This window comes from Megachile rotundata, chromosome 1 (genome assembly GCF_050947335.1).
Source record: "Megachile rotundata isolate GNS110a chromosome 1, iyMegRotu1, whole genome shotgun sequence".
Classification (NCBI taxonomy): domain Eukaryota; kingdom Metazoa; phylum Arthropoda; class Insecta; order Hymenoptera; family Megachilidae; genus Megachile; species Megachile rotundata.
The window spans coordinates 9,407,171-9,432,242 of NC_134983.1; the positions used below are offsets into that span (position 1 = coordinate 9,407,171).

General features: G+C 38.0%; 1 protein-coding gene across 2 annotated transcripts in view; it reads left to right on the forward strand.

Moving 5' to 3' along the window:
* Positions 1 to 25,072, forward strand: part of LOC100879475 (uncharacterized) — a 128,215-nt gene that overhangs the window by 86,459 nt on the left and 16,684 nt on the right. The window lies entirely within an intron of this gene.

Here is a 25,072-nt window from a genome sequence, read left to right on the forward strand (position 1 = left end):
TTCTGTATGCATTGAAAAATATCCCACTTTCAGCAGCCTCAAACTTCTAAGGTTATGAAGTTTATAAGTTCATCGATTCTTATTTGTAAAAAATTTGAAATATTCTGTCATCACTGAAACGCCCCAATTTATTAAATTTACTGTATTAACAGCCTAGAGGTTCCTGTTGCAGTACAAAGATTATCAAAGTGACAATAAATCGACATAATGGACATTACAAATTTAGCAATCTACCATTTTGTTTATACTATATAAATATAATATAGTAACGTAGTAAATATAATATAGTAAATCCATCCAATAATGTTTTCCATCAGTAATTTGCCAACTTTTCTCCTTCAATCATTCCGTCAATAAAATAGTACTTGTACTACGATTTCAATTGAAGCTTATCAACATCTTTTTTCACAGATGTATCGAAGTCTGAGGCTGAATGATCGTGTCGACGATCAGCTCCATTAACGCGATTAAAGTAAAATAAAACAGAGGAAACGAGCTAGGTAATTGCGCGGTTGTTACAGGTTGTTCGTCGAGTTCTTCGACGTGGATTCGTAACCGGTATTGAATGCCATTAACGTGAGCTGTAACGCTCGAGGAAAGACGCGGGAAAAAAGCGTTTCCCGTCTGAATCGATGCAACGGTAATAAAGGAACTCGGTTATGTGCACACATCCGGTCTGGCAAGTGTTTCACCTCGACTCTATTAGCGACGTTTTTAACTAGAGCCTCAAAGTTTGCACTCGATCGTCACTGTAGCGTATTGTACAGTTAGGACCCGAACCGTTTATGAAGCAGATGATGAAAAACCCGAACTGTTTTAGAGCATATTTTTCAGACCATAGTAACTAAAGAGGCGACACTAGACAAGGAAACCTAGAGAGAAACAGAGGACCAATTTAAATGCCCAAATCAAAAGAATTGGGGGTGCGCATAGTGCAGAAGTATGGTGGTCGAAAAAGAATAGTTTAAACCTGCATATTCACCAGTAATTTATTTTTAATAAATATTTTGTCACATCTCTGTAACACATTCATCTGTAATTTCTTTTGATATATAGTTTTTCATTTTCTTAGAAGTTATTTGTAATAATCATTTCCGTAACACATATTCTTCAGATATATTTTTTAGAGCAATCATTTTGGTATATTCTTTTCTTTTTCAACGCCGTAAAATTGAGATTGACATGGAAGTAAATTTGCTCGATTTAAATTTCCCGCTCATTTGTACGACCAATTTAAAAGGACATTTTCGAGAGATCAAAGGTGCCTCTCACAGAGAGTGTCGCCTCTCCGTTCCTAACTCACAAGATTTCCGTTCGAAGCCATTTTATGCATTTGCACGTTCACGATAATATTATTATTTCGATTATTGATTTTCGTTGAACGAGTTAGACATTTCGAGTGGTTAGACATTTCGTCGATGACATTTTAATGGTTTCATAATTGGACAAAGTAAAAAAAAAGTCAAGAGAATAAATCATGTTATTAAATTGCTTTTAGCGTGATTAAATGGTGATGTTTCGATTGTGTAAGGAGCAAATAGTTAACGCTCATTGCGTCACCGATTTTCAGTCGATAATTACTGGCATCAAAACATTAACGGATAGGCCTTCAGAAATATTAATTGTGATAGGAGGATGAAAGTAAATCGATGAAGTAACGCGTATCGAGAAACCTTTGATCTTTCGATTAATGAAAACCTTTCATATTTCCTGTCTATTTATAACAGAAAATTGCTTGTATTTTATATTCAGTTTTTGTCTTAAAAGATGGCGATGTTCAATTTATTTGGATCGTTTATTTTGAAAGTGGTGTTCATTTTCATTTATTTTGAAAAAATTAAAGGTTCGCATGTCAATGAAAAAATATAGGCTAATCAAGACTGGTAATTCAGCAATTTTTTTACTGATTGATCAATATGTAATTTGATTATACAAATTTGTTTTAGGTGATTTAACTAAAATAATGTATATTCATACAAATGACCACTTTCAAAATAAACGGTCCACTTCAATATTATTTGGTACGGATTAAAGCTTGCGTGACGGCTTTCAAAATCAAACAATTCTTGTATAGGTGAGATTTCACCTATGATATTCGTGTCATTTCTTCTGATGATAGCTTTTAAAGACCGCCTTTTTAGAGGCGTCTAATAAAACCGTACTTGATATTGCATTAAAACGTGTTTCTGCACAATTGTTTTCTTCTGAGAAGCATTCTACTTTCCCGTGGATGTTTTTATCGGTGAAAAACTTCGCTCGTTTAAGGAGTGACTGACGCTCTAAATACTGACAGCTGTAACGAACATCTGAAAGAAATTTATCTCCAATCAGAATTTTCATCTAATAAAAATTCTGCCAATAACATTAACCATTATTAACAAATTTTATCAATAACAATAAATGTATTTCGTTTAATTTCATTTTGAAAGTTAATTATTAATACAGTCTCGTTGTATCCACCGTCTTTATACTTTCACGCAATCTGAGCCCTCTCACCATCATGGTATATGAGAACACACGTGTATAATCGATTCTAATAAATTTCCGCCACTCTGTCCATAACATAATGAAAGTCTATCAAATTCGGCCAGAAGAGAAAAAATCTGGGCCAATCGAGGCGTTACTGAACCATAAACATTATCCACTTTCTCATGAAATTTCTTCTTTTTGAAGATTGTCACACGGATTCAAGATTTCTTCAGAAACTCGACTTTCATCATGGAGAACAGATGTGTGTAAGCAAGGTTACACGGAGATAGACATTATGGAGTGTCAAACTTGAGTTACGATCAGAGCTTAATTAAACTGAAAGATGTTCGTCAGATTAAAATAGCATTTCCAGTTGCAAATTTGCAACAAAGTATCATGGAGGTCATGGTGTATAAAGTTAAATTAAATCGATGACTCGTTATGAAGTGTCAAATTTGAATTACAGTCGAAGTTTAATTAAACCAAACGCAGATGTTAAATTAGCATTTCCATGATCATTAAATGCGTTGAATTATTTAGAATCGATGTTCCACAGAAAAAGAGAAGAAAGTTCCAATAAAATTTGTGACAAAGTATCATGGAGGTTATGGTGTATTAAATTGAATTAAATTAATGTACACTCGTTATGGAGTGTCAAACTTGAATTACGGTCAAAGCTAAATTAACCTGAAACCCAGATGTTCATCAGATTAAAACACTATTTCCATCCGTTTGGTACATTTCCATGACCAATAATCTACTTTCTGGGACCATAATCTAAAATCAATTGTGATCAAAGTTTCCTTGTCTTCGGCCGTCGACAAAACTGCTCGATGACGCGTTAACAAACGTCAAATCCTCGATCGCTCTAAATTGATTTATCTAAATCTCACGACTACTTTTGATGAATAATATGTCGTAAATATTTGTACAAACGTATCAACCTTCAGAGACACGGCAATTTTCACCGCGACAATGTATGTAGACTAAATTTGGATCGGAATGGAAGTGTGACAAAATTAAGACCGAACAATGATTTTAACGAATAACAAATAACTAGAGTGACTTTATTTCTTCCGCGAGTATAACAAGACAGACAGCGCGTCTTGCGTACAAATATATACATCTTCTCGGTACACTGGAAAGGGAAAAAACGGGAAGTGGTAAAGGGGGTGACTTTCCCCAAATTGGGAATTCTCGCTTTCCCCTGCCAGTGGTCATCCGGCCCAAACCGTTGCACAGTGATCCATCCGGTACTCGACCTTCTACAAATTACCGTAACAGTAATAAACCCAAGGATCGTCTCGATTTTTCAAACTACATGTAGAACCGAAAAAATACAGCTACGCCAATCTCGGGCTCGATATGCAAGCCGGGTAAAAATGGACAAGTAATGGTTCCCTGTACTAATGTTTACACTAACTCTAAATTCAATCGAGTCATAAACGTCCCCGATAGCAATGTTCACGTACCCCATAAAAAGAACGTTGCAATACAATTTGCAACAAGGCACCATGGATGATGGTGTAAATAAGTTGAATTAAATCACTACAAATCTTAGTTCACGTCGGTCTTCATATGGGAAAGCCAACTTATTTTTTACACGGTAAATAGCACATTGGCTCGCACTTTATCATCGATCGACGTTTCTGGATATGGTTGTCTTGCGTGTTCTACGGATCGCGTTGTTTCGATATTCGACATAGGATTCCTGTGATACTTGTGCATCGAATTAAACGCGACTGACCCATTGCCAACAGCCATGGAAGATCGCCTTGTCCTCCACCTCGATTCGAAGCTACTCGCTGCGAAGCGAAAGGCATTGTTCGTGATAGAAGCAAGAGTACTTTGTAAGCAAACAAAAGTTCGTCCATTGACTTCAGCGTGAGAACAAGTGACGCGGTTTCATTGAACCGTTGCAAGGATCATGATTGATTTATGATTTAACCTATCAATGAGGGACAGATAACTCTCGGTATTGTTCCAATAAATATCTTCTGGATATTTTATGGATAATCTGGAAATCTACTCATTGTTTAACTTTGAAGTTATTAATCTTCTTAATTTCTTATCGTTCGTTATATCGCCACGCATTGAGTTCAGTATGTGTTATACATATTCTTCACATATCGTATTCCTCACGTGTTGAGTTTGTACTGCATTTTGCTACGTTTTGCATTCGCAACGCAGCTTATCATCACGCTTCGTATTTACCATACGTATTCCACAATTGTTGATTCACCACGCGTTAAATTGCCACGCGTTGCATTTACTATGTATTGTACTTACTACGTATTATATTTTCCACGCGATCATCATGATTTCTATTTGATATATATTGTATTCTCCACGCGTTGAATTCGCCACGCAATCACCACGCGTCGAATTCAGTACACGTTGTATTCGTCACATATTAAATTTGTCACGCGTTGAATTCGCTACGTGTTGAATTCACTACGCGTTGTATTTTTCATGCGTAGAATTCATCATATATTGAATTCGCCACGCGTGGAATACGTCATGTATTGAATTCACCACGCGTGGTATACGTCACATATTCAATTTGCCACGCATGGTATACGTCACGTACTGAATTCGCCACGCGTGGACTACGTCATGTATTGAATTCACCACGCGTGGTATACGTCACATATTCAATTTGCCACGCATGGTATACGTCACGTACTGAATTCGCCACGCGTGGACTACGTCACGTACTGAATTCGCCTCGCGTGGAATACATCACGTATTGAATTTGTGACGCGTTGAATTCGCTACGTGTTGAATTCACCACGCGTGGAATTCACTACACGTTGTATTTGCCACGCGTGGAATTCGCCACACGTTGAATTTCGTCTGCGTTGTATTCGTCACGCAATAAATTAGTGACGCATTGAATTCGCCACACGTTGAATTTCGTCTGCGTTGTATTCGTCACGCAATGAATTAGCGACGCATTGAATTCGCCACGCGTTGAATTCCCCACGCCTTGAATTCAATATGTGTTGTATTCGCTACGCATTAAATTTGTGGCGCATTGAATTCGCCACGCATTAAATTCGCTACAGGTTGTATCCGTCTCGCATTAAATTCGTAACATTCTGAATTCTCCACGCATTCTATTTGCCACGCGTTGCATCACGACACGCCACATCACCGCGGATAACGCGCAGTAATAAGCAGAAATTATAGTAATTGCTCGCCACATAATACGAAATTTTTGTTGTATCAGCGTCTCGATGCTTAAGTTCATTGTGCTGTTCACAGTCCGCCTTTTTCTCTGCCGTTAATTTCCTTCTTTACCCGCGAACGTCATATTTGGCATCACTCAACGTCGACTGTTCACCGCCGCTTGACTTATACGGAACGACGTAATGGTGTGTCGAAAGTGTTGAATACTAATTCCTTCGATTTATTCTCAGCGCGTAATTCTTTCACGTTCAGTCATTAAGAGGAGTTCCCTTGTTCAATAGAGAACAGACTTTGTCGGAAGTTGCTTAATGACGTTCACACTTCGATATCCCAACCATTGAACGATAAACTGCTGTATCATCGTTGCAAATAAACGTAATCGTTATGGGAAGAGCTGACGGTAGATGACATGATTCGTGAAGCGTATTATGGACTTCTGTCTACCGACATCGGAGGTAGAGTTTCATTCAAGAGAAATGCAGGTCAACACACTTACTTTATCACGATCATTCAGAGTTACCGAGAATTAACTTATATGCTATATCATTTTGCAAACAATGTAATACATTGACTATAGGTTGCGTTAACTGTACGACACTCTGGACATACAATGTATGGGCTACAGAACTTGGCCTGTAAATCATAAACTGTAGAGCGGGTGGATTATACAATACCTGGCGATACAGCGCGTGGAGCATAAAATACGTAGCGATGCAACGAGAATCTAACGAGAGCCAGTTGTAACTTGAAGAACGTGGAAGTTCAGTGATAAACAGAATACTATTATTCTTTTTACATCGGTTCTTATACTTGCCAAAATTGCAAGTATAATCAGTACCATCGTTAAAAAGATCTAGCGCAAAAGATTCGTAGAGAAATTTATAATTGGACATAAATCGCCATCTCCTACATAAATCACGAACGGCGTAAGAAAGTACCATGAAACAAAATACAGCAACAAAGAAATATCTTGCTAATTGCATGAAAAATGTAGACGATTCGATCGTACATTCAGTCTATTAGAATCGATTAGTTATGTCATTATCGTCATACATCTAGCCTGAGGGCGTTTGTCTGAATCGACTGGATATCGTTGGTATTCCGTCCGGTTCTTAATTAGCAGTCAGGCAAACTGACGGTAAAACTCTGGGAATACTATGATCTGTTGCTATAAGACTGAGTACTTGCTTCACTTCCTGCATTTAATGGGATACCGGTTGTCAGTTGCTAGCTTGTAAGCCACAATATAAAATAACCATGCGATTCGTGCGTGTTCGCGGTATATACTATTGCAGTCCACTGGGTCACGCGTCGCCACATGCCTTTATTTCACTTATGAACCAACCTACATCCCAGCCAGACCCGATTACGTCATTTTACTACGAACCCCACGCGACCATCACGGAAATACTAGGATCGTTTTATCGTAAACCGGTAAGCAGACTATCAACAGGCAGACTCGATTCAATCGACGAGCTGGACGTCCATTTTAGCGATCGCTTCCTCGAATTGACTCACGCGTGTCCTTAAACCTATTAGAAACATTTCTGATCTTTTCAGACGTTTTCCTTTAAAAACTTTAAAATTCTGCCTCAACAAGGACGATCAAACCGAACATTTCAAGGTTCAAGTAAAATTTATTGAAGTAATCTTACAATTTTGCAAGAATATTGATGTTATTAAAAGTAGGTATATTTCTGATGTTATCGTGGGAAATGTGAAAGATAATATTGTTTTTAAACTGTTAAATCCTTGTATGACGAAAAGATGTCAGGACAAAAGATGTTATTCGATTGTATATATAAATTAACGGGATGGCAGTCTTAGTTTTAGGCCTACTCAGATATGCGTGCGTATTCGCAACACTTGACCTGCGCAGATCAATGTGCGCATGCGCAGCTCACTCAACGCATGCGCAGATTTTGCGGAGGCTAGATAAGTGTACGAATGAATTTGATAAACACAAAAGTCGTAATATAAACACTTCAGGATCCATTTAAAGCAAACTATACTATTATTTCCTGCACTATCCATTGGAGTATTTCAAAGAAAAACGAATGAACCTTCCTTCGGCTCAAGCTTTGTTCTTTCAAGTGTGACGTGTTTAATATTTCATGTCTTTTTGTTTGGATACATAGCCTATTCTAAAACGAATTCAGTACAATATGTCTTTGGAGGACATTCAAGGTCTTTCGTTACCGTTCAAGGCGATCTGTCCAACATTCTTTAAATCGTTTCTTATTTCCCGTATTGAATAGAGAACGGCCAAATATCAATACAGTGACTGATTTTATCCTTAAATAACGTTCTTGATGTTGAGATTTGTAAAATATTGTAAGTGCTTTATGGTATTATTTGATGTCTTAAAAAAGAAGAAGAAAAACGTAGCTAAAATTAGAACCTCGAAGGAAAATCGTTGAGTCCATTTCGTTTCACTCGACAACGAAATATTGCACCATTTCTCGGCCGTTTCACGCGACGACATTAGATAACGGTTGACAAAAACACCGGTGTTCTGACTAATTACCGGCTAACAAAGACAAACCCTGGACAAAGTGAGACGTGCAATTTCACGTTTCGCGGCTCTCCCACTATCTCGTTATTCTTACATAAACGCGTTCCGCGGTCAGGAACTCGATTGGCCGGTTAGATCGATACGCATGGACGACATTTTAATAAGCAAAACCGAATGTGAGGCATTCGAGACACCGCGGATAGAAAACCGCGCGTTCTGGAATGTGAAAAACGACCGCCCACTATACGTGAACGGAGATTTATGCTATTATTCAGTGGTCGATATTTTCTTCTTGGAAGTCGATGATTAAAGTAGGTGAATTTTATATTTCGTACAGTTCTGTTTCACTGATTATATACCACGTGTTCTGCCACTCTAATGATGAGTGAAAGGAAGATATGTTAGATGATGATAAAAACATTAGAGGAGAAATTTTGCGATATCAGCTTTGAAATTGCTTTCTCTAATTGGAATTTTTCGATAACAAACATATTTAATTACATATGGTACTGCTCGTAGTTAAGTATCTTTTCGCTATCAGCTACTTTCATAATTCCAAGGTCATTTCTAAGGTCCTACATTCACAGTATAGCAAATTTCTAAAGTTCTACATTATTAAAGTCTAAGTTTTCCAAGGTTCCACTTTCTCAAAATCCCAAATCTGTAAGTTTTTACGTTTGCAAAATCGTCTCCACATTGTCCGAAATCTACAAAGTAAAAATTCGGTCCAAATGGTTACTCTACTATTACATCGCATCGAACGAAGACTTGCATAACAATCCCTGTAACCACGATTTCATTGGTATCGTCGAAACAATTGTCTCGTTAGAAAAAGTATGCATTCCTTAAAAGATATGCATGTTCGCAGTAAATAAAGACGCTCGAGAGTATATCATTGTGCAAGCTTTTGCGCGTTTCCTGCTTTCCGAGCATTCCAGCCGAATCAAATGATACCGAAACGTCTCATGGATCACAGTTCCTGACGAAAACAGAGAAGGAGTGAAATCGGCAGCTAATTAAACGCAGGCATTTGACAAATTGCGACAAAGGCGGTGGTGTCGATTCGCACGGCTTTCGACACATCCTGTACCATTTTTGCCACTTATACGGAACGGAAACCACGGAAAAAGGACGAAATCGTGGCAGCCAGCTGAACCTATTGTCCGTGGAGTGGCACCCACGTCTTCGTGGAATGGGAAGGCAGGCTTATGTGGTTATGATCAACGTACGAGAACGTACAAAAAGCAGAGACGAGGTCGGGAAAGTGGCGACCCACCGTCCTCGATTCTTACGCGATTTATCCGGCCTTCCACCACACCCTCCACTCGTCGAAACGTTCCTTGCTCGATATGTCAAAGTGCTAGCTAACCTTAATCGCTGTTCCATTATTCTTGCGGCCTGATCGCTAACAGACTTCCCCGAATGAATTAACAAATAACAGTTTCAAACCAATGCACACGAGAGAACTCGCCATCTGTTTATCCCTGAGGAAACAAAGAAGTATGAGGAATCCTATGGCAAATGTCACTAATGTGCATTGGATCTTATTATGAGAGGAAGTATCAGGTAGGGTGAATATGGTATAGACTTACATTGTCCGTTGATCGCCACAGTAGATACAGACGCTTGTGGTCAGACAAGTACTTTCAATTTCATTGTTCAATCTGTTGTGAAATGTGATGGACTTAGTATAATGTACGACAAATAAGTATAATGGAAAGTGACTAATGCAATAGTTGCGTTGATTAGTTTATAACATTAGTTTATTACTCAAAGGACTGTATTTATTTTTACATGTTATGATAGAACATCCTATATAAATAATTAATTTTAATAAGTACTATCATAAATTACAAGAGACTTAAAAGCCAGAGAAAATTAATCCAAATTAATAATACGAGTCTATTCCAATTTCAACGTTACTATCCACAATAAAATAGCTATAAATAATATAAAATTCTGTCATACACTTATTACAGGAGATAATGTATTGTATACATGTATAAAATCTTCGATATTGAATGAACAGATAATCCATGTTTACTTTCACCCAAAGAATGTAATGCGTGCAGTTAAAACTCTGATGATCAATCAAGGGATTAATAACTTAAATTCCTGGTATTATTTTTAACGTAATCAGATGAGACGATTGGTTCATTGTTCACTCTACTCACGTTTGCTCAGATACGATGTTTTGACTGCTGTGCTACACGTGAGAACCTCGTCGTCACGTGCTGCTTCTTTCACACGATTTTACTCTGAATATAATCATCCTCGCCAGTTGCGACACGTGGACTCTCGAACCGTGTATCGCCAGCTTTGTGTAACTCGTTACAATTATTCTAACGATATCAATGAAATCATAATTATGGCAATGATCATCTTGGGCAACAGCATGACGATTATGCATGCAACGATCTCGATGAAAACAGCATACCACAAAATGGCTTGTTAGACGGTGTTTTATATGTAAAGAAACTTTGATGATATGTGGAGCGTTTTAGAAAAGGGACTGAAAAAATTTGCGACAGTGGTAAGAATCAAGCACACTGATATTTTAATTATACCGTACATAAAAACAAGTTTGACCAGGTGTAAACGCTAATTTACGACCGACGTTAATCTGGGTATAACAGAATCATAAAAATTGCAAAGCGACAAAAAATTATTTGAAATATTCCCATAAAAGTATAAGAATATGTATACTTGGGTACAATGTTTAATATAATATCTCAAATTTCATTCCATAGTCTAGTTATAATAGAAATAGATTTAAGTATTCCTTCAATTGAAGAACAACAAGCTTGAGAAAGGATATAGGATATAAATCAGATCCGTATGTTAATACCTTAAACTCGCTTAGAAACAAAATACAACAAAATGATGATGTCGAACAGAACAACCAAAGTGACATGATGGCAACCTGAAAGGTCCTAACCACTGTTCAAAGGACGTTTCAATTTCACCGCTGGATCGCAATACTCGAGCTAGCCGTAGGTCATGACTACCTAACTCACGTTGACAGCTTCCTTTTGTCTAACAGTACAGGCATTGCAAATGTTCTTGACTCCTTCGATCTCTTCCGCAAATCTACTTCGGATAATGAGAGTAGCCGTTAGAAAATCAGCGGCTCGGTTTCTCCGCATCTTGTATTACGTTCGTATGTCTTGTATTCGCGGCTGGATGCCTAGCAATAGTATTGTATCTGTATTCTGGAATCGTATCTTATTTATCAAACGAACATGATACGTATGTTATACATTCACGTAGTCTTATAAATTACGCTTCAAAAAATAATTTACAATTCTTAACATTTATCTTTAATATCAAATATTTAGTACACTTGTGATATTTGATGTGAATAGATGGCGTGGATAGAAAGTTTCTCTAATGTATCGACAGTACTTAACCTTACAAATTCTGGACATTCTTCTGGAGGACCTAAGATGTTGAAGTTAGGGCAATAAATTAAATTTGAACAGTGAAATTTTTATAGTTCTAGTTAAAACATGTTTTATTGTTACCATAAATGTATATGTATAAACACACTGTAAAGTCAGTGAAATAATAAAATTCGCAGTAGGTGACCGAGTAGTGATACATCGAGTGTCTTCGTTTCTCTTTGGTGCTACTCGGATAACGTGAATCGGTACCATAGAACCTGTACCTCTTCTCTGATCTTAAAAGTTTTTTTACCTCGTATTCATAAGTCAATAACCGTTGCAATATCTCCGTTCAATCAACGTTCCAGGAACAAAAATGAATAAAAATAAGATGAAAAAATACTGTCTCGCTCACGCAGCCGATTCTCATGACACTAAACGATTCGATTCAAAGAATGAATACACATCTCTGTCGGTAGCGTGAATTGCTGTCAATCGTTTTTGCCTCACGAGATTATTCAATTTAACGTCGATCAGGTAGACGAATGCTATTAGCTACCAGAGAAATATCGAGGGACAAAAAATAATTAGGATAATGGTTGTGTGGTTAATACACGCGATACTTATTGACAATGATCGATGGCTGGCGCGTGCTACAAATGAGGATTAGTAGAAAAGTAGTTTTTTTCCCTCTTTGGTGAACTTGTAAACGATAGTTATTTTCAAATTAGAGAGTCGTACATTCTTCTTTTTAGGGATTCAGTTGACTGCGAAATGGAGGACATAGATTTTTCTCGTAATTGACGAAACTAATAAATGTTTTTCGTTTCGGTGTTAATACTCTTTAATATATTGAATGTCATGGTAAAAGCGGATCACTATAATTATTGTTCTACAAAATAACATAATTCCATTGGGTGATTTCGAATGAAATGACTTTGCGGGTAAAGCAACTTAGTTTCGTATATTGTGAATCTATTTGAATTTCCCGTCAGTCATTGTAACACCTGCAACAAAATATCCTATTTTATTTATCTGTTTTCAGTTACGGAAATAGGAAAATTATTTGTATTATAAAGATTGAAGATTTCACTACAGTCTTTAAGTTTCAAACTTAACGTTTGAACATTTTAATGTAAAAGTCTTTGATTAGAATTTACCAAGCCAGCAGAATTGTGATTCACACGATCTCTTCCGTAAAGTCAACTCAATTGCCGTACAAAGTAATTAATATTGAAATGAGGTATCATATCTAGCCGACCGCTACTCAACTAATAATCACACGGTGTGTATCCGGTGTCTGTTGGTCAGACATTTCGTTCGAGGAGCGTCACTCGACACCTCACATGCGGAAAGTGAAAAGCTTCGGCGAAAGTCGTCATATTAGTGGGCGCGATCGTTTCTATCATCTGTCATAGCTTTGCGTTTTCTCTATTTACCTTCGCGAAAATAAACGTTTTATCACCGACGGACAAACTCTCTTTGTGTCATAAACATTCGCTGTACGCGCACTTGGAAAATAAGCGTGGCAGCTTTATAGGCGATAAAGCGGTGAATTTTTCCGTCTATTAAACCGCGAAATCGAAGGATAGGTTTTGCAAAAAGATAATAAACCAATGGTTGCGCAAGCTGGTTGCTCTTATTATTCGCGGAATTCGATGCTATATCATGACTTCAAAATGATAATATTACCTTAGAACCGCTACTTACTGGTGATGTAGGAATCTGGGGATATGGAAACTTTCGAGGTGCTGTAATTCATAGGTGAGGTGTAAGGAAGAAATAGGTGTACATATGGGGATATAGGGATGTAGGGGTATGGGGACATAGGAATATAGGAATGTAGGGGTATAGCAATGTAGAGATGTAGGAATGCACAAATGTAGAAACATAGAGATATAGAGGTATATAGAGATACAGGGATGTAGACGTGTAAGCATATAGGAATGTAGGAATATATGCATATAGAAGTTGAGGAATGTAGATATATAGGGATGTTATGTTGGAGTGTAAGAATGTAATAATGTGAGAATATATGATAGTAGAAATGTAAGTGTCTATGTTCATAGGTATTTTGCATTACAGATATTTAAGAGTGTAGTGATCCACATATGCACATATGTATACGACCTACATATACGTGTATTTTGTAAGTATAACATGAACATGCAAATCCAGAAAAATGATCGGAAATTATAAAGATAAAAACTAGTAACATAAACATATTAAACATCTAGAAACATAAGCAACCACAAATTCAAGAATATACATCCCCAGAGTCTACATATTTCAGTACATGTTAAAAATTGTTGATCGTTCAATAACTCCTGGCTAACGATTCCAACACTACATCTTAAGGAAAGAAATTGTGGTACAAGAAATTACGAGGAATTTGAGAAACGATGCGATGCCAACAATATCCCGGAGCTGTTCATTCCTGTCTCTTCAACGTAGAATTATTATCCGTCGTTTCTCCTGCTCCATTTCTTTACGCGGATGAACGGCTTCCACTCGATTCCACCCACGTTCGCGTGCCACATCCTCATCCGTTAAACCCGCGGAATGCGATATCGTTGGAAAAACAGAAAATAAACGACGGACACCGCGGAACTACTGGATGAACGCTTTCGAGCTATAAAAGTTTCACCGCTGAATCTGTTGGTCGATAGCATTCTTCTAACCGCGCACGATTTCTCGAAACGTCAGAAAGATTCATCGAGCCGGTTGTGGTTTTAAATCGCGGCTCATACATACTATCGATTAAGTTTCATGCAACGCTGCCAAGGTCGCTGGATGCTTTGCGTGAAATCGACGAGTCACTGACCGAGCTCGGGCAAATAAAACGTAATGATCGAAACGGAAAATCTTATCAAACATATATTATCTTTACAAAGATATTTTCCCTATTATTTGTTAATGTCGAGGAAGAAGCGATATGTAATCATATGTTAGTAAGGTAGGACGAAAAATGTAGATTTTAGAGTTATAAGAGGTTTGATATGTGAGCTTGATAAAAGGTTTAATAAGGGATTTAAGAGGGTACAAGGATTTCGGGGTATATTAAGGGATAAAGAGGTTTCAGATTTGGAGATATAAGAATTTGTGGTTATGGAGATTTAGGGGTATACCGTGTTGAGGTTATAGGAATTCAAGAATACACAGATTCGGAAGTGCAGGCTCTTGAAGCTGTAGAGATTCGGGGGTGTAGATATTTAAAATTATAAAGATTGAAGAACATATGGATTTGAGAATGTAAGGACCTTGAGTAAGAATTCGGACATAACTGATTTATACAGGATCTCTCACAACTAGTGTAAGTCCCTGAAATGATAGCTGACGAAAAATGGGAAAATTTTCACAGAAATTTTCTGTTAATATTGTATAAATCTTTTTGGTCGACGAAACGTGAGAGTCGGAGTATTCCTCGAACAGCACACCATCTCGGTTTTTCTCGCGATTCATTCGCACGCGTACGAGCATGCGATCCGCGAAACGCCACTGAGCGGGGTTCAATTATCGCTGGTTCGTAAAGCAAAAACACGATGAATTCTGCAACAGCACGTGCTCGTAATAGAAAAGCAAGACGAACATGGAAGGCAGTAGAACATCTAGGACGTTCTTGTTCGGTGAAACGCGACGGAGCACATGATTGGCATGGAAGTTTACGAATTAAAAACACGTAACGGTAGCCCGATTATGTTCTGCTTGGTTCGGAGCAAATGAGAATCGAAGGAGCAACCCACAGCTCTTAGCATCCACGTTTGAGCAGTGATTGAAATATGCGGCAGTTAAACATTGAAAGCTGACGCCATTTTGTGCAGCGTTTTTCTGCGCTGCATGCGGGACACTATAATCGGAGACTTAACGGCCATCAATCGCCATTAGGACTATCACCGGCTCTATAAATTTAATTTAATCATTCCCGATTTATTTGTCGAATAAAAATAAGAGTATCATGAAAATTACCTATTTGACAAATGGATACACAAACTTAATCTTCAATATCTTTCTATAATCGAGGATACAGATTAACGATGCCGAAGATGACCGTTTCTACCGGAACGCGTTAAATCGAATATCTAACAAGATTATCCGATGCTCAACAAGATCTCGCTTTCCGTCTGCACGTCGAGGTTCGATTAGGTTCAATCGCGAATTGAACTTCAATCCTGTCCTAGAAACGACAGCACGAGTCGAGCAAAACACGGCAAATTGATTCGGATGTCTGCAATTGAGAGAAGCATTACGCTCGAGGGTACGTTCGTGCAAATAAGTCCGATACTAATCGCAAGGATTTTCTGCGTTTATTAGCAATAAAGGTACCGTTAAAGGTCATGAAAGAAGTGATCCTGTAAATGGACTATAACCTTTATGATGCAATTACAGAAGTTAAAACTTAATAAACGTGGGGGTTAAGGCGTGTAGCCAGAATGCATGTCGTGAACTGTCTTTAAAAAACTAACGAAAGACCTTTCACATGACCTGGATTTTCGACAGCACGGAAGAGCACCCAGTGAAAACACGTTCGTTTCGAAGATCAAAGGGCTCCTTTCTTCCGCCTGCACGGACAATTGCATACTTTATCTTGTTCGTTTGTAACACACCGCACATGTGAAAGCGAATTATTTACAACATCGTTGTGCATCGTACTTCAAAAAGTCATATGAGCTGTGTAGGTTGCTTTAATGTACGTCTTCAGAAGAATTGTCTCAAATGATTACAGAGAGAAAAATTATATCAGATGTTTATACAGGACAAAATAGTACAAGTTGATACAATACAATTGGACATAAGACGATTTTTTGTGTGAAATTTAGTCGGAAACATGGAATATTTCTCTCATAAGGCGTCTATTAAGAAATTGCTTTTGGGAACTCATTGAAAACAATATAATGCATTGATCCAAATATGAAGATTATGAAATCGTATTAGCAAAGATTAATGAAAATTTATGGCTCCAATTCTGGTAAAGAACCACAGTCTCAGGATCAGCTCAAGCATACAAGTTAAGCCCAACGTTTCTCAATTACTACAAAAATCTAAAATTATCACAGAATCATTAAGAAAGATTGGTTTTCTAACCGACTCTATTTCCGACATCGTTTCCATAAAAGTTCTCGAATTGGTCAATCATTGGGAAATCAGCAAGCACGCGCAAGAAACAAGGAATTCCAATTTTTCTCTGACACGAATTACCGATTCATCGATTGAACATTGATTAGTTTGTCCGATTTCCAGCGACGGAGATCATCGAACGGAACATCGGCCACGTAAATAATTCATGACGGGCAATCCCCAAGTGGATGTTAATTATACGAATCCTTTGCGACTCTACCAAAATTCTCGAAACCAAGTATTAGTCGCAAATATGCACTCAATTATCCGATTAGACTCGTACTGGCGCAAACTTCTAACGCAGCCTCGAGCTACTAAAGCGGACTTTAATTAAATCTCGGTGCTTCATTTACCGTACGACTTGTTTAATTAAGGTAATTGCCGCCACAGAAGGATACGCCGTACAAGGACGTACCCGTACAAAGAACGACGACCCGTCATTAATTTATTAAATTGTTCAACACCCACGATGTGTCCCTGTTGCCTTCCGCAGGAAGCCGTGAACGCTTTCTTGAGGTTCTTGCACCTGTTGTGAAATTCGAAGGCGAACGACACCGTCGCGAATCGTGGTAGCATCGAGTATTAAGCAAGAGGGGACCTGCTCTTCGACCAAAGTGCCGTGCACTTGACATTGGTGAAACCAGTAAGCCATGATTCGTGCACGCACGAAACTAGTTCGACCGCTTTCATACCGGTCGTTGACTGTCGAATACCATCTTTTATCGAGCGAGTGTCGCTGGCCAAGGTCAATGTCGAAGACCGAGGCTGTTCGTAACATAATATCCGTGATTAAACACTATACCTCTACACGAAACCGAATTCGACCCGCAAACTTAGAAACGCTCTAGCGGATCGTATTCGTGGCTGAAATAACTCGTTAACGGTAATGCGAGACGGAAATTTTCGACTACCGATCCTGTGAAATTTCTAAGATCGATTGCAACTGGTACATGAAAATAGAGAGTGGAAATTTTTGTAAAGATATCCGACTTCCGCTACCGAATGACATGTTAAAAACCAAATCGTGTTGGTACTCGTGAGCCAACACACTCGATACACGAGTCATTAACCCCTTTCGGTGCCATTTGTTTGCAAATGCATCCGTCAAGACTTCAGAACTATAACATTAAAACGAACAAAGAAAATTACAATGTAACTATTTTATATTTAGAAATCCTTGATAATGCAACTTATAGTTGGACCTAAATTTCAAGTTGAAGAGTATTCAAAATTTAAGTAAGGTCACATTTGAACTGTAAGTTACGAGTGAGACTTAAAGCACGGATGAGGTTAAAACATAGTGAGTGTTTTGGTGATACGTATCTAGACGAAAATTTATGAGATTCGTTGCGGAGAGAATTTCCTTAAATGGCGGTAACGAACGTGTTAACTGTGCCACGATACGCGATACTTTTTGTGACATCCATGATAAACGCATATAGATCGCATCTATCACGATCTCCGACAAGTCAGATCACTCTCTATTTCCGAAGCGGTCGGTGGTCTAAAACTGTGTCACGCTTTCTGCATCACTACTTGTCCAGCACGCAATCGATCGAAGGGGAACGAAACGTAGCTCGTGCAACTGGTAACAACGGTACCTGTCTTCCGCTTTTGTCCAGCTCGATCGAAATCTCCTAGAAACCAGTCAAGGGTAATTTGTCGTATCTGTTACAAAGGAACCAGTTGATGCAACTCCTTCATCAATCATTCATCGATGACTGCAATTTAGAAATGCTTCTCCTTTTTTCTCCGAACAAAAGTTTCACTTGTGCATTAACTACGTAATCCTCTGATCATGTACAATTCTTTTTCCTGAACGTTTCATCAATGTCGTATGCATAATTCGTAATACAACGGAGTTAATCCAACAATTGAATCTGATCTGGCACACTCATTCGTACTTCGTCAAGACTCACTCAGCATTCGTGACAGGAGGATCTTAATCGAACAATTGAACGTCGTACGATACGTATCGCTTCTTCCATGAAATGAAGAGAAACGTAAAAAGAGAAGTATCTCGTTATGAACGGGATCGTTGCACGGAGGAAGATCGATTTCTCGTGACCCAAAAATTGCTGTTCCTTCCTGATTTCGACGACAACCTTTCTACCACGTTTCATCTGGTCCTCGATCCTGCGACCTTAATCCGATCGATTCATCGAAATCGAATGAACGGTGCAAATCGCGATACCCATTTCTTCTCGCGTTTCTGTACGCGTCGGAGTTGTGCAAGTGGTACTCAATTTCCAACGGTAAACTGAAAGTTAATAAAAAGTAACAAGTCTGGTGACGCAACGTCTTTCTTTTAGCGTCCGCGGTTTCGCCTTTGACAAACGCTCGTAAAACGATGTATACTTTGATTTTTTTTCATAGTTTTCTTCCTTCCGTTATCAAGGTCCGGAACGTGAGAAATCGCTGCTAAACGGAAACCGGATTCTAATTGGCGAGAAAGCTTTGTCCGCTTGTAGGCCGCTTTTTCACCCGATACCGACCGCTGTTTAAATGTCATTTCGTAAATTCATCCGGATTTTTTCGTTTATCTCGATAGGTAATTGCATCGTATCGGCGCAACTTTCAGGATTCTTAACTTTCTAAGCTGACCCGTCAGGACTGTAGAAATTGAAATTGCGCGAAAAGAAAATGCAACCATTCTTGCACGCACCGCTGACTTGCCGCGAGATGTAACATTGTTGTTTTTTGACAAGTCAACATCTTAGCTTGGCATTCGGCAGGTACAGAGAAAATTATAGGATACCTTCAAACCAGTTTGTTCTTATCATGTCGTTGCAATTGCTTGTAATTCGCTTAATTAGCGCAGATTGTATATTGTAGATTTGCCGGAAGCGGAATGATTCGCGCAGAATTAGATTAATATCGAGCGAGAAAATTATGTCAGAATGTTTATAAATACTGTGTTTACCGTTCAATTTTTGTTTGACAGATTTCTATTTATAAGTTGTATTCTTGATATACTGGTACGTTTGTCATTTTTCTGTATGGTGCGAATGCAAAATGGCGACCTTAGGAAAATGGCGATGTGACGGAGATCGATTAATTAAAGTTACGAATTTACATTTACAGATTCTGGAAATACACACATTTTCGAATGCTGAAAGTATAATCTCAAGTTGAATTTAAGTTTTCAAAATTTGGAATCTTCAAATTTTTTTAATTTCTAAATTAGTATATTTTCAAGCTTTCGAATTCTTATATTTTCGGATTTACAAATTTGTAAATTAGTAATTTCTAAATTTCTAAATTTCTAAATTTCTAAATTACTATACCAAAATTTTGACATTCCCAAGTTTTCAAATCCTCCAGAACCTTATATACTCAGATTTCTAAATACCCAAATTTCTAAATTCCCAAATCCCTATATTCCTAATCTTGAAATCCCCAAATGCCTGTATTCCCAAATTTTTTAACCCTTAAATCCCCACACACCTAAATCCACAAATCCCCAAATGCCAATATTTCCAAATTTCTAAATCCCTAAATTCCCAAATCCCCTATATTCCTAATCTTGAAATCCCCATATCCCTCTATTCCCAAATTCCTATATCCCCAAATCCCTAAATACCTAAATCCACAAATCCCCAAATTCTGCACACTCCAACTCCCAAACCCGAAAATCCCTAGACCCAAAATCCCAATTCCCACTTTAACATTAATAAATTTAAAAATTGCTCAATCATCAAACCAATTTGCAACTCCTAAGAACATTAAAATTTGATTGTATTCGGAAGTATTTCTCAAACTACTTAAATGCGGCAAACAGTGTTTGTGTATCAAGTGCAAGGCTTTCATTTCGACCAGAATCACCGCCTTACGTATTACGCAACATAATTCTCTGCACAGCCTTGATACGTAATCACGAATCTTTTCTATACGAGTCTCACGTAATTTTCATTAAGTAAGATCTCACAACGGCACACTTCTATTCTATAACTATCATTACCCGTACACTCCAAAGGACATTTACGTAGATAAATTACTGTTGGTTATCTCGAAGCTCACCAGAGAGACGTTTATTGTTTCAAAACATGGTATTTAAAGAGCCTTCTATTAAATAATCAGACGGAACAACGTAACCTTTGGAATCACGAGTTTCTCAAACCTTTGCATAACGATCACAGATCAATGATAGTCCACAACGATGATCATTCGAAGAGGATGGATGACATTGTAGAGGATCTGGTACACCTATTTCGCAGTCACGATCATCGTGATTCGCGTGTTTCTACGGCTTGAGTCCTCGAAAATGAACTGCAAGTCATTTAGCGGCTGTTAGTTTCGTAAAGATATGATTCGAATAAAAATTGAAACGGTAGAAAGCTTCGGTTAGCACACTTTACTTCGTTTTATTTGAATTTGTAATCGTAATCATTCTGACGGGTTCTCTCTTTGCATAGCATGTTATTTCGAGGCTTGGTTTATTACTTGGACAAACTGTAGATTGAATATGTTATAATTGGTTTTAATTTTTGAAAGGTGCATTTATTGTAGCGATGTAAATATATTTTGGGTGACATTTATTGTGGGTATCTCACATTTGAAATTTGGAAAATATAAAAGATGATGGAATGTGGAAGGTTATTATATTTGAAATAAAACAAAAACACAGTAACTTTGAAAAGACTAAATGAATTTATTATTTGAGAAAAACCACTTGGAGAACCTCTTTAAATTTTGATAATTAAACTTGATTTATGAACACTGAAGAAGCAATTCTAAATAACCCAATATGTATATTTTTATACGTGTGAATTATATTATTATATTATTACAATATACCCACTATATTTTGTGCATCTTCAGATTCTTAAATGATTGAATTCCTACATCCCGAAATGCGAGAATCAACAAATTTTTAGATCTCTGAATTTCTATATCCTCCAATTTGCAAATCTTCGAATCGGTAAATTCTCATATTCCTGAATTTCTAAATTCCCAAATTCTCATATTCACAAATCTAAAATCTCCAAATCCCTAAATCTCTGAGCCCCAAATCTTGAAATCCCAAAATCCCTAAGTCTCCATATTCTCAAGTCCCCAAATTTCTAAACCCCTAAATCCCCAAATCCGTAAATCTCCATAGCCCAAGTTCCCAAATCATCAAATTCTCATATCCAAAATCCCCACATCTCTAAATCCCCAAATCCCTAAATCCCCTAATCCCTAAATTCCCAAATCCCTAAATTCCCAAGTCCCTAAATCCCCAAATCCCTAAATCCCCAAATCCCTAAATTCCCAAATCCCTAAATCCCTAAATCCCTAAATCCCCAAATCCCCAAATCCCTAAATCCCCAAATTCTTAAATTCCCAAATCCCTAAACCCACAAATCTCTAAATCCCCAAATCCTCAAATTCCAATATTCAAACTCCCCAAATCTCTAAATCCCCAAAAACCCACCTAAAATTCTCACCACCACATCTCAACATCTAAATATCTAAATTTCTACTTAAGAAAGTCAGAAAGTGTATCGAACACTCTTATTAACGTTTACCGTTCTCAATATGCTAAGCAGGCAGTATAAATCATTATATCGAAAGCGTCTACGATTTCAAAAATGGCTACAACCAATCGGAAGTAGCATAAAACTTATTTGTACAAGAATAATTAAGGCCGATTTCTAGCACAACAGTATATCGATACGGAACTCCGGTAAATAAAAACCAAAGATAACCGGTTATTAATATTCAGCCGTACCTGATCGGCCATGTCCATATTTAATTGACATTTTTGCGATTCTAGGATCGACGGGTATTGCTACTTGTTATCCTTAATCGAGAAATTGATAGTGGCGATGACAAAGACGAATCGACTGAATATTGATCAAGAGAGATTAGCGTGCAAGTTTGTATCAAATGCAACATGGATGCTAATTTTTGTTCACGAACACGAGGTGGCAACCATGTATCTCAAAAATCAGGGTGTAACGGTGAATAGATATTGGAGAAAGATTTTATACATTTAAGGCGACAGGTTCCTGGCAAGAACTAGTTCGGACTCGAAAGTAAAGACCGTGATTAATAATCGAATTATTAAGCAGTTAAGCGGCAATAAAAGCACGTGGCAGTTTTTAGAGATTTTCAGAGCTAGAAAGCTGGTCGTTCTTTTTATTCGTTTTGAGTCGATATCGCGGGTGAAAACGAAAAAATGTAAAACCGGGCAGGTATTCGAGCACGTAGGTGGAATTGTAATTTCATGGAACGATTGCTAACGAAAGTATTTCCCCCTACAATCATGAGAATTGCTCGCCGGAGCATAACACCCGGGGAGAACCAAAGGAAGCGTGGTCTCAGTTAGTAGGACGATTTTAACGGTGGAATCGACCGTGAAATTTTATACTGGATACGTGTGTGTATTCCTGCAGTTCCGCTATCATATCGAGCAAGATAATCCTTTCACTTGTATCAACTGCTTGAGCGTGTCATTAATTTGTGCCGCTTACAATCGCCTACCTCGTTTGCATCAAAGATTTATTTTGGGAACCATGGCCGGTTTGAACGCGTGCCGCCTGTTCGCTTGCACGAAACCTCGTTAACAAATACACGGAAATGGGATATTTATGCTGGAATAAATGATTCCAGCTGTACTGGAACGCGATCTCCGATCAATTTACTGGCAATCGATGTATCATTAGTGTTTAACACGTTCGACTACCGGTTGGAAACGTTTTTATTGGGTTTATAAAGTAACGTGTACGATTAATACAGAATTTGGAGTTAATCTGTACATTCCTTAACCCCTTAACCTATCACTTTTTATTAGAACCATTACCGTAATGTTAAGACAAATTAGAAAGTTGCGGTAGACATACTCTGCATTTAGCGATCTTTAGTTGTACAAATTATCGGTAATGACTCTCGATCCTTGTACAAGTACGAGTTAGGCTTATCACGTTTGAAATGTGCGTCACGAGCCGAGGGTTGAATTCTTACCAACAACTAGTTAATCAATTTACAAAATGGATGAAGAAGGGGAATCTTAATGAAATGTGTTACAACAATGCAGAGTGTAACAAATATATTTTTCAGTGTATGATATAGTACAGTAAAAATGTACACATTCAACCAATTTATTTATTTAAATTATAATTTTATTCGAAAGAAGTGATAGTTGTAGCCCATTCGCAGTTAGCTTTCGAGTTGAAGAGGAGGTGACGTTTCATCCCCCTAGATCCAAAGATTTTCAAAGCATAAGTCTACGATAGTGCAATAAGCATCAATTATAAACGTGCACTAAATAATGATTTGTCTTGTAAAACACTACATTTAGAGCGATACATCTTGAAGAGAAGAGCAGAGAAATAAGGATGCTGAGAACGCAGAAGATAGAAAGTGCGATGATCCGCGAATGAACTTGGCCTTGTCCTTGTCCTCGTCTCATCTTACGGAACGCTCGAGTGTTTCTCGCTTGTGCAAAAGCAAGGTATTGTGCAAACAGCGAGGAAAGCGTCGATGGAAGGTGAAGGGAAGGCGTGAGTGTTGCATCGTGATCCTCGTAGCCACCGTAAACACCGTTTCGATTGCGCTAATGAACGTAATAACGGTCCACACGAACGCGAGCTTTCTAGTCGTACGATTACGTTTCAAAACATTTTTCGCGCTCGTACAAGTCGCCCTGATTTCAGCGCGATTCCGCTCGAGCTTTCTTCTCGCTCGCGTCGAACCTACCATTAGCATGATTTATATAGTAGCGTTTATTTTTAGCGTCACGCAGTTGGTTTAATAAATGACGCCATTTTTCACCCTTGTTCATTGAGTTACCTCGCTTCTTACGGCACGAAATAAAAGCGAACCCATTCATTTATCACCCGTTCGCGTGCTTTTGTTGCTTACGTTGTGGGATATCAGGTTCCTTTCTTCGGAACCCGCTTTTATCAGCCTTCATTATCCTCTCGGCTGAGATTTCACGCTTTCCGCCGTGTCCACTAGCTGTTACGTCCAGCTTTGTGCACGCTTCATCACGTACGTAAATATGTATAAACACGTCCACGACGCGAAAATGCAGTTGCAGCGTGGTAATACTAATTACGTTCTCAAGAAATATTAGAGTTGTCCATGTTTCATTAAGGAGAATTAAAAGATTAAAAAGTGGATAACGTGTTTATTCGTGTGATACAATCACGGTTGATAATTTGATTTTGTATCTTTTATCAGACTTGAGAACTTCAGTGTATCTCCTGAGAAAAATGGACAATTATGATCATGATCGTTTGACCACATTTATCGTTAATTGCTAGGAAGAAATATTGTTTGTCGAGGATAAAGCGTCTTCCCAGGCTGACATTTTGATTCCTGGTTAGACAGGAAGAACGAGGTCGCGAATCCACGATCAAGGCACATCAAACGTGCCTGCAGCCCGTACCGTCCCGTTACGATCTCACTT